Here is an 11,613-nt window from a genome sequence, read left to right as displayed (position 1 = left end):
ATTATTTTATTGAATGAAAAGTGCCATCAACATCCACAATGACATATGTGGCCAGCATAAGTATACATTTGCTGCATATATTTCTCTTTGCTTTATGTTTTCAGACTTTGCTTTAGTAACTAGCAACCACTCAGTGCCTAAACAAAATCTTTGTCTACTACACCATGTCAGTACCAATATAGCACAACAAATCAAGCTAAAAACTAATTCAGTGCTCACTAAACCACCTATACAAAACTACATTCAAAACATACAGTCTTAATATAATCGTAGAGCGCTCCCCAGCTAGGTGTTTTTGACTAGCAAGAATTAAAGATATGGCTGGATAGTGTACTGGTTAAGGGCTCTGCCTTCGACATGGGAGACCAGGGTTCAAATCCTGGCTAGGTCAAGTACCTATTCAGTAAGGAGTTCAAGGCAAGACTCCCTTACACTGCAGGGTGGCCTCTTGAGCGCGTCCTAGTGGCTGCAGCTCTTGAGCGCTTTGAGTCCAACAGGAGAAAAGCGCTATACAAATGTTCGGATTATTATTATTATTATTATAGACAAGGTTTGGCTTACATAGTGCTGCATACACTCCTAATTATAAGGACAGATGCCAGCAGGCTTGAGATATTCAAAGCAGAAATTTCCAACTAAAATTGTCCTCCAACAACACGACTGAATTCCAATAACTGGGTTAGGTAGGCATATGGGTCATATCCAAGCGACCCCCCCCTCCTTAATACCCCAATGCACCAGATATTGCAGCTTGAGATGGGCCCGTGACCACCTTTGAGGCACTGGCCACCCCAGAGCCTGGGAAAACTGCTTACATCGCCTAGGCCATCATCGCCCTCCATTCCGCGGCAACAGCTGATACTCCTAATGTCCACCACACATATTCCTCTGTCCATCCCCCGGGCACTCTCTCCACATTCTCTGAGGTCAGTTATGTTTTTTGGTGCACTGATTACAAAAATGACCTCAATTTTGTCATAGGACATCACATTTCCTGACAATTTAGGTAACTATGTTAAACAAAGTAATAGCATTTTGCCTGGTATGTCCTTTCCATCTCTTTAAAGGACACCCGAGGTGAAAATAAACTAATGAAATAAATGATTGTATCTATCGTCCTTCTTCTAAAAATGACTTCAGATATTCCAGATTTATTTTATGTTTAAATCTACTTTTTAAGTTTTAACTGTTTTATTGTTTTTGCTCAATGACACATTTATTGAAGTATGCCAGAGCTAAAATCTATGAACTATTGACCCTTTTTATCTCTTTCCTGCTCTCAAAAGCCGTTTTCTGCTAGGAAAGTGTTTTATAGTTGGAATTTCTTATCAGTGAGGGTCACACTGTAGTCAGGACAGAGTCGGCCACTTACCTGATATTTAACTCTTTCAGGCACAGAAGGGAAAAAAAGGAACACAGCATAGTTATTTGTGTGCTAGGCACTGTACATACACATGTCCATTTCATCATGTCACATGTCACCTTGGGTATCCTTTAATGTCTTGGTGGTGCCTTGTTCCTCACTCACAGCTCCCAAATGTTCTGGAAAGTAGTTAAGGTGGGACTGGAGGAAATGCACTTTTCAAACTCATCAAACAACCTAAAGCTTGAGGCTTGATTCACAGTGGGACGTTGCGTCTTGATGCGATGTTAAAATCGCAACGCAAACTTACAATGCAACGCGCCAAAAAAGTCGCAACACAGCGTTACCATCGCATACAGCAGATACAGTAGAGCATACAGGCAATTAAAGAAAGTATGCTTCCAAATCATTACTGAGCATGTGCAAACAGTCTAACGCAGCTACTAACGTGTATAACGCACTGCATGCAGTACTTTCACTTAACTAGCAGCGTTAGACAGCATGTGCACTGTGAACATTGATTTTTCATTGCAGTGCACTATTCTGCATTCAATTTTGTTTTAACGTCCCGCTGTGAACTTTCATCATTCATCGGACAATCTTTTTGTAGTGAAGATATTTGTTATTGCCTAAAAATTTCTGTATGACTTCTTTAAATGCAATCCTCCGTTCTTTTTGAGGATCTGTCATGGTACAAACTCTTGATGAACCATGAAGTCTTTAAAAGTCTGATCCGACATACTCACCTTCCTTCAATGTTGCCTCTGACAGGCCTGGAAACTTGGTGACCAAGTATCTGAAGCATTCTCCATCTCTTGGAAGTGATTTTACCAATTGCTTCATCAATCCCAATTTTATGTGGAATACCAACATTTTAAAACATTTGATACATTTCAAGACAATTTTGCATTTTGTGGCAAATCACGACATCTAGGAGTTTTTTCAATATTTTATTTGTTTTCAGCACATTAAAATACATGGAAATTTGATGAAAATAATCAAACAGCTTTTTACTTGCAGACTTGTGTTATTGATATACACTGTATAAATATTACTAATCTACTGGCTAGTATGCAGAAGGGCTAACAACCAGGAAATCACTTTTTTAGAGACACAAGCAGGAAATGGTACAGTATATTTTTGACTATTCTAAACAGTTTTAGCTAAGTGTAATCTCCCCCTTAGTAACTAATAGTGTTACTAGTCTTATACATATTCCCAAGTATAGCTGGTCACATTTGTGTAGCGTCAGCACTAGCATACGATGTCTGGCACTAGAGAGAGAAAGCATTCACCATTTTTTTCAAAACTTATTGGATACCCCCCCCCCCACTGTTTGCTAAAGAGGATTAAACATATTATTGAGTTAAATCCATCAGGCATATTAGCTGGCTTAAAATGCAACCATTCTGTTCATAACGCTGGAGAAAGTAATTATACGTGAAACCTTTTCTTGTTATGATCCCAGCTGGAAATGTTGAACATGGCCTTGCTGCATGGAAAGATTTCCAAAGATTTCATGTTTAAAGGGCATTTTTACTATTTCATGACTGCATTCATATCTGAAGACAAAGAATGGTTTCAATTATGACTTGCTAATTGGCTTAGAGGTCATGATGATAAGCTGGTCTTATTCTAACATGGGTGGAAGGTGGATTCAATTTTCAATTCTACTATAGGCATTCTGTACATACCTCTTGTGTCTGTTGCTGGATTCCAGCGAAGATATTACAGAGCTCAAGCTATAAGCTTTATAACATTGAAGGTCTCTGTAGAAAAATACATCTCCAAGGCAAAGTCTGGGACAAGTAGACACAATTAATGTGTTTCTTTACCTGTGAGGATAATATGCAATAACCAAAAACATTGTTATTGTGTCATATTCTCTTAGTAACCAGAGGCAACAAATATGTACTATTTTAGCAGACTGACAAACACATGATTTCAAAATATGGATACATTTTGTGCTCTACAAAAATATCAATGCATATAGGCTCATATACACCTTTTCTCCTGAGTTTTCTGATATTTTTCACATTATAAATAAAATGTCTTTTAAGCCACCAGCAAGCAAGAAAATACTATACTAATCATTTTGACAGTACTTTTTCACCTACTTTTTGGTACCTTTGTAATAGCAAAGTAAATAGTAAAAGTGCAAAAGTTATTTTAAACAGAAGATGAAAAATGATCTACTAGGAGAAAAATCAGGAGAAAAAATTAAATGCAAATTGATTATAGTTTATAAACAGGTAGATTTGATAAGTATTTCAGAGCTGGGCTTTAGAGTTGTTTTTTTTTTAATTATGTAAATCATAAGATACTTGACACATACTTAACAATTGTTATTTTCCTATGTATAGCTACCAAACCCTGATATTAAAGCCTAGATATCATATTATAGACTTTCCATTAGCTGTAGATCTCTGCCAAATCTGCAGCGTTTACCCGTGGTGAGTCAAACGGGGAAACGCTGCCTATTCTGGCAATGGCTTTCTGTCCTTTTCTGGGTGGCATCCTGCAGTTTCCCGTGCATGGCATGACTAGGTGAGTCGGAAGCATGCTTGCATCACTGCAAGTGCCGGTGTACGTCCTGCAAGTCCTGCATTCTGCGCTCAGTGGAAACTGGTTATTACAAGCAACCATAAATTAGAACTTCATATAATTCAGCTGGGTTCCTCTGAGGTCCATAAATGTATTTGTTATTGACATTTATTCTAAAAACTGCACACATAAATGGATTTCCTTACCCCAATTTTCCCATTATGTCCTATAGTTGAATGATTTGCAGCCATTAGCTCAATGGTAAATTTGCAGGGGGCTTGATGACAGAAGAAGGTTGTGTAAAAAGCAATGAAATTGATTAGTAGCTGCTGCAGTCCAAAAGGTCACGGGGCAAACTTTATCCAGTAAGCATTAGTCGATTAGATAATTCTGAATGCTTCAAAGACTTAAATGAATTGCCTGTAGTTCTTCCGTGAAGAGGGAAGCTAATCAGAAAAGAAAAACATTTCAGGTTTGGTTATATTTGCTTAGATTTCCTATCAATGGTCTTTTTTTAACTTGAGTTTTACTAGCATTATCTTCATATAGTAATTACTTTTAGTCTTAGTACAAGAACAAAATGAAATCTCTTCATAATCAGTAGCTGGTTTGTGGATGGAGATGATCAGCTCAGGTAACATTATATCAATAGAAGTGTAGTAGGATGCATGAAGCGGATATTGGGAATGTGCAGGGAGGAGATTACCAACAAGTTCACATTACGGATATCTAAAACCAAATGTGCTGATTAATTTTCCAGGCACTGAAGAAAGGAAAGGGTGTTACTGATTATCCATAAACTATTCAAAAGCAAAAGACATTTGGATAATCAGTTCATTTTATTATGACATTTCATACCATGTTTTTTGATGCTCTATTTCAGCTGGCTAGTAGACATGAGAGAAATTGATTATTTTTACCTTGTCCGTTTTAAGCCAACAATCTGCCTTCTAAACCATGGTTGTTCATTAAGTTACTATTCTAAACCCTGCTGGTTTTATGCTGTAAATAATCATCTAGAGCAGTGGTTCTCAACATTTTTTTGGTATGTACCCCTTTTAAAACCCGTGTACTCACCAAGTACCCCCTAGCATAGTAACCATTATCACAAGTACCCCTTGACAAATACATATTTAATCTTAGTACATGATGATCGGTACTAAACAATTTCCAAGTATTTACTATGGTTTTTAATTAGCTAAAATATTAATTTGATGGTGTTTAAATAAGATTTATCATTTTCTAAAACTCTAAATTTGTTGTTCTTGGTTAGGTATATCAAGCCCAAGTACCCCCTGGAACCATCAGATGTACCCCCTGGGGTACGTGTACCACACGTTGAGAACCTAGGATCTAGAGCAAAGAAAAAATGCTGAGTTTCATATTACTTTAAGGACCATGGATCTGTATATATATATACGTATATATATATATATATATATATATATATATATATATATATATATATATATATTAGGCCTGGAACCCACTACTAGCAGTGCTTTTCTAAGCACTTGTGATTTGAAAAGCTCTTGTTAATGTAATGCTATGGGTGTGATCCCACTTCAGTGATATGAATTTCTAAAAATTCCCCAAAGCATTGCATTAGTAAGAGAATTTCAAGTCACAAGCGCTTAGAATAGCACTGCTAGTGGGTTCCAGGCCTAAAGATGAAATCAGTACAAAAAAAAAAAAAGGATCCACAAAAGATCCATGTGCCAATATAAATAAAAAAAATACATAGTATAAATATAAATAAAAACAATGTCCATAATATAAATGTAAAATGCATTCTAATTCCTATCCCATAATAACGCTGGTATTAATATATGAACATTAAACTCTCTGCTATGATTACTTTATCCCTGTTATTTACCACAAAATTACAAATAAATAAGGTATTGTTTTGAAATATCTGTCTATTATAACACCAGCCATACGGATAACACTATGTTATTATATTCTGTTCTTTACAGAAATAAAAAGAAATATATTCATTCAAACCAGGGGGAGAATTCACTAGATCAAATATCCATTAAACCTCAATTGCTGTTTATACCTCTACCTCTGATATTTTCACCAGTTTCATGCTCAGGGGGTTATGTTGATGTTTATGTAGTAAATATTTTGCTATTTGTTGACACCTCATTTGAATAAATCATAAAGATGTTCATAGATTTAATTGCTAGAGTTCTCTTTGTTTTTCTTCCATAAAAGGCTCTGCATTTGCATAAATGTAAGTATAAATGTAAGTATATGACTGCTGATGTCTTGGCTGCAATTAGTATAATGCTTGAGATTAATCATTTGTCATCTACTAGGTATATGCACTTTACTTCTTCTGCTAATGTACTGGCAAACTGTTCAGCCCTCACAGCCAAATGCTCCTCTGGTCTTACAGCAGGGGCATCAAACTCAATTACATTAGTGGCTAAAAACTCTAGACTTATCTCCTAGGGAGAATACACATGCGCACAAGGCAAACAATGATGTGAGCATACACATATCAGCTGTCGTCCACTGTCTCCATGGAGACGCCAGATGGCGCTTGTACAAGCTCTGAACCATGGAACTATGTTGTGATCATATACACAATATAGGTTAGTTCTCTTTACAGTAAATCTTCTTTTATTTTACTGCTTACAATCGTGCACATTTGAAGCTCTAATGGGCTGTATAAAATGGGGAGGCGGGCCTTGAGTTTGATACCTGTGTCCTACAGGAACCGCCTCTATTTTGCCCTGTTCATACCATTATTTTACCAAATCCATACCAATATTTACAGTATGTAAAATCAATCTAATTTCAGTTTCTTCTTGATATGCAGCAGAAGGTTGGACTGCGTGAATTTTCACCCTTAAGAAAATCAGCTGGTTTTTTTTTTGGTTATAATAGAATCTCTTAAGGCAGTATCTGTCATGTTGAAAATTCTTCTTTGAAATGTCTAATTTATTCTGTGAGATCTTCTTGTAGCTGTGACTATCAGACAACAGTCTACTACACATAGCCTTGTATTGGGAGTTGTCCATAATAACTGTAGGAGGGTTTGATGGTAAATTGACTCATATTTGTGATTTCCATAAGTGCTTGAATGTGTATATCACTTAAATTACATTAATTTGGAGACCTCCCTTATTACTAATCTCATAAATTCCAATATACCTGAATTGCCCTGTATATTGGCCAGATAAGTGAATTTGGGTTTAAAAATATTATCACCATCTGACCTAGTACTAGAGCAGGGGTGTCAAACTCAAATACAAAGTGGGCCAAAATTAATCACTAGGACCAAGTCGCGGGCCAACCACAATGTCTAGTGGGCACCTCCCCCTTATAAAGTTCCTTGGTGCAAAATGCCCTCATCCCTCCCCTATACAGTTCCCCATGGTGTAAAATGACCCTCACCCCCATACAGTTACTTGGTGTCTAATGCCTCCTCCCTCCCTTTACAACTTCCATGCTGTCTAATGGTCCCTCCTCACACCACTAAACAGGTCCCTACTGTCTAGTGACCCCCAACCCTCACCTATACAGCTCCCTGGTGTCTAGTTCTTTCCCCCTCCCTCCCCCCATGGCTTCCATGGTGATTTAGGGCTTAATCTCAATTGTAGCTCCCTTGGTATTCTAAAGTCGGCCAAACATATTGCAAAGTGGGGAAACCTCTTAACGCCAATTTTGATGGCTCTTTGGGACAGATGTGGTCCATATGGCCAGAGTTTGCCATGTATGCACTAGAGACATCTTCCTCATTGCTTTCTTGCCATAATTCCTTTAAATTCTTGAGTGTGTCATTTCTTTCTCACCAACTAACTATTTACCTCATTACCTCCTAGGATTGAACATGGTTTTTGGTTTTAGCAGATATGTCTTGCATGACATGGATTGTACAGCATAAAGGATTTCCTTTGTGACTGGACTGCATTTTGATATGCTTTGATTCACTTTTCAATATTTTTGGTTACTTTCTCCTAAGGGGGGCGGAGTTCATTTGGGAGTGCTTGAATCAATGTAGATCATATTAAAGGGCACCTGAAGTGAGAGGGATATGGAGGCTTCCATATTTATTTCCTTTTCCTGCACCTTGCCTGGCTGTCCTGCTGATCCTCTGCCTCTAATACATTTAGTCATAAACTATGAACAAGCATAAGCAGATCAGATGTTTGAGTGAAATTTCACTGGATTTGCCACATGCTTGTTTCAGGTGGGTGATTCAGACACTACTGATGCAAGAAAAATCAGCAAGATGACAGGCAACCTTTATTCTGTGTCCTTTATTCTGTAAAGATGTTTGTGAAACCAAGCCAGATTTACTCTTGAGCCTAAAGCTGAAGCTCTGCACAAAGACCACAGGAGATGGATCGGGGCATATATGGTGATGAAAGATACAACGAACGATAATACCCTGATCCATCTTCCACAACTGTGTACCGTGGGAACAAACGACGGGCACGAATGCAACATTGAATGATTGCTTTAATTAGCACAGGGGTCAATGGAGATTGGAACGACCGTCCACAATTGGATCCATCATGACGGTCGTTCAAAGCGAACGATTATCGCACACAATCAGCTGTTGTTGAAGATCATTTACCAAACTTTTGTTGAACTATGTTGTGCAAATTCGTTGTCAATGGGCCTTAAATCAACACAAAAACAATGCAACATATAAAGTGCTAAATGTTTGAAATGTGATGAAAAACCGCCAATACTAAGTTAGTAAGTTAGTAAAACTATTAGCTTTCATTTAAATAATTTCATTTAAATAATGATTTATATTATTTTTCAGTTATTAGTGTTCAAAGCTTGTACATCCATGATTTTTGGTTTTGATTTGGTAGCTGTGAGCATAGAAAAAAAGGCTTAGATTTCATTGGATTTTACTTGGAGTTTTGAGCCGACATCAACCTTTGCAAGCTGTTTTTTTGTACAATATTTTACTATTAAGAATTTATGTAATATATTCAAATATTCAACACTGAACATGGGTCTCCTATGGCTCATAATGGATTTAGTCCTGCTTTCAGAACAAACTGTTAATCAGTCAGTGAAAATGACAGTCCAACCAAAAATGGTACTCAGTGTGGAGTACATAAAACATATCATCAACTGAAAAACCAAATTTAAATGAGTAGGTTAACAAATTTTAATGTTTCTTCTAATGCCTCTAAATTATATAAGGATAAAGCATAAAAAACTACCAGAAGGAATCTGAATTATTTAACACTCCTCCAATATGTGAATCTGAAGCCATCTGAGGATTCTAAACCTTCAAAAAGGAATCAACTGTATCTAACTGCATGTAGTTCAACTGCTTGTTTGATACAGTATTGACTTTATCAACTACTCTGGTTAAGAATACTGATAGTTTTAGGCCAGTGGGCAACAATATGTATCATGCAACAGCCAATATATGTAGCAGTGCAGTGGTGCATCATTAGGGGGTGCAGAGGTTGTGGATGCAGCTGGGCCCTTGGGCCACCTCAACCTCAGCGTTAGCTCTACAATAGTGCTATCCTGATAATGACCATTTCTATATGCTTTGAATAGTGGTAATAATTAACTCCCCCTCCTTTGCTTACACCTCTCATACTGTGGATGTCATTTACAGGTTTTGTTGCGCCATATGAATTGTTATATATAGAATGCTTGGGGGGACCTATATGAAACTTGCACTGGGGCCCAAAGCTCCTTAACTACGCCACTGGAAGAGTGAGTTATTTTCTCTCTGAGATAACTTTTCTAATTAGAGATGAATGGTGAAATCTAATGTGTTAGTAACAACATCCTTACAGTTATATCATTTATTGTAATTCATCTTTGAATATTGTATTTTCCTTGCTTAAAGAGACTCCATAACAAAAATTGCATCCTGTTTTTTATCATCCTACAAGTTCCAAAAGCTATTCTAATGTGTTCTGGCTAACTGCAGCACTTTATACTATCACTGTCTCTGTAATAAATCAATGTATCTTTCCCCTCTCAGACTTGTCGGCCTGTGTCTGGAAGGCTGCCAAGTTCTTCAGTGTTGTGGTTCTGCTATGAACTCCCCCTTGCAGGCCCCTCTCTGCACACTGCCTGTGTGTTATTTAGATTAGAGCAGCTTCTCTCTTCTCTCTTATCTTTTACAAGCTGGATAAATTGTCCTCTGAGCTGGCTGGGCTTTCACATACTGAAGAATTACAGACAAGGCAAAGCTGTTTGCAGGAAGAAAAGAGCAGCCTGAAACTTTAGTGCATGAGAACAGAGGGAAAGAAACACACAAATGATCTCTTGAGATTCAAAAGGAATGCTGTTTACAGCCTGCTTGAGTATGGATGTATTTTCTATGTGTGGACATACTGTACATCAACCTACTTCCTGTTTTGGTGGCCATTTTGTTTGTTTACAAACAAACTTTTAAAAACTGTTTTTAACCACTTTTAATGCGGCGAGGAGCGGCGAAATTGTGACAGAGGGTAATAGGAGATGTCCCCTAACGCACTGGTATCTTTAAAGAGAAACTCCGACCAAGAACTGAACTTTATCCCACGCAGTAGCTGATACCCCCTTTTACATGAGAAATCTATTCCTTTACACAAACAGATCATCAGGGGGCGCTGTATGGCTGATATTGTGGTGAAACATCTCCCACAAAGAAATTCTGAGTACATACTTTTGGCAGTTTCCTGTCTGCATTGTGGGAAATAGCTGTTTACAGCTGTTTCCAACTGCCAAAAAAACATGCAGCAGCTACATCACCTGCCAACAGTAAAAATGTCACCATGTAATAAATGTCAGAATGTAAATCAGGGATTTAAAAGATTTTACAATGGGCAAACAATGACTAAATAATTTATACATAATTATTGTAAAAAAATAAGCACTTTATGTATTACATTATTTTCCCTGGAGTTCCTCTTTAAAATCTGCTTTGAAAAACTGGTGAAAATAGCATTTCTGCTACTTATTAGAACAGAGTATATGAAAATGGAGGAACTTCTAGAATGGAGTTGTCATCCTTCTTGCTTAGGCAATTAGCTTTCAAATTAACATGTGAACATGGGGCCACTACAATCTGCTCCTGTAGGCCTACACTGGAAAGCATCTTCTAGCTAGTAACCATTTTGAACCCAGCCAACAGAGTTGTTTCTGTTCGCAGATATACCCAAACGTGTTTATCACTGATGTGGAAAAACTGCTGAATACTGTAAGTGCTTCAGTGACCGCTACAGTACTACAGAATGCTGAGTGACCAGTCTCAGGAGATTTAATGATTACTTCATGACACCGTACAGCAAAAGACCACTGCCCTGCTTCTGAAAGCTAGATACCATATCTGTGTCATAGGAAACCAAGTGATCCCCAGCATCTCCCTCATAAATCTAAGTGACCAGGACCTACATTTTTTGTTTTGTTTTATTTTATTTTTTAAGAAAAACAAAAGGTGCACCAGTCAGATTATGTTGTCAGTACTCTGTTAGACCAGTTAGGACTGGAAAACACAGAATGAAACATGATTATTTTAGACTATGAGCTTTCTTCTCGGACATCCGGTTAGAACATGATGCTTCTTGGCCAATCACATGACTCACTTTGTAGAGAGCCCATTGCCGGTTTGACCAGCATCTGTTCTGGAGAAACACTCTGAATGTCCAAAGTGTTTTTTGTTTTTTTTCAGGCAACAACAGGTGAAGCAGGTGAAAAGGCTAACATGTTTCGGACTATCG

At 37.6% G+C, this 11,613-nt stretch overlaps 1 long non-coding RNA gene across 1 annotated transcript in view; it reads right to left on the bottom strand.

Moving 5' to 3' along the window:
• Positions 1-2,366: 2,366 nt before the first annotated feature.
• The window catches only part of LOC137554419 (uncharacterized), a 42,287-nt gene continuing 33,040 nt past the window's right edge, over positions 2,367-11,613 (bottom strand). The window contains exons 2-4 of the long non-coding RNA XR_011027359.1: positions 4,114-4,353; positions 3,058-3,198; positions 2,367-2,925 (exon numbers count right to left, since the gene is read on the bottom strand). This is a non-coding gene — a long non-coding RNA (uncharacterized lncRNA). The remainder of the gene's footprint in view (positions 2,926-3,057; positions 3,199-4,113; positions 4,354-11,613) is intronic.

This window comes from Hyperolius riggenbachi, chromosome 1 (genome assembly GCF_040937935.1).
Source record: "Hyperolius riggenbachi isolate aHypRig1 chromosome 1, aHypRig1.pri, whole genome shotgun sequence".
Classification (NCBI taxonomy): Eukaryota; Metazoa; Chordata; class Amphibia; order Anura; family Hyperoliidae; genus Hyperolius; species Hyperolius riggenbachi.
This window is presented reverse-complemented; position numbering and strand designations above follow the sequence as displayed.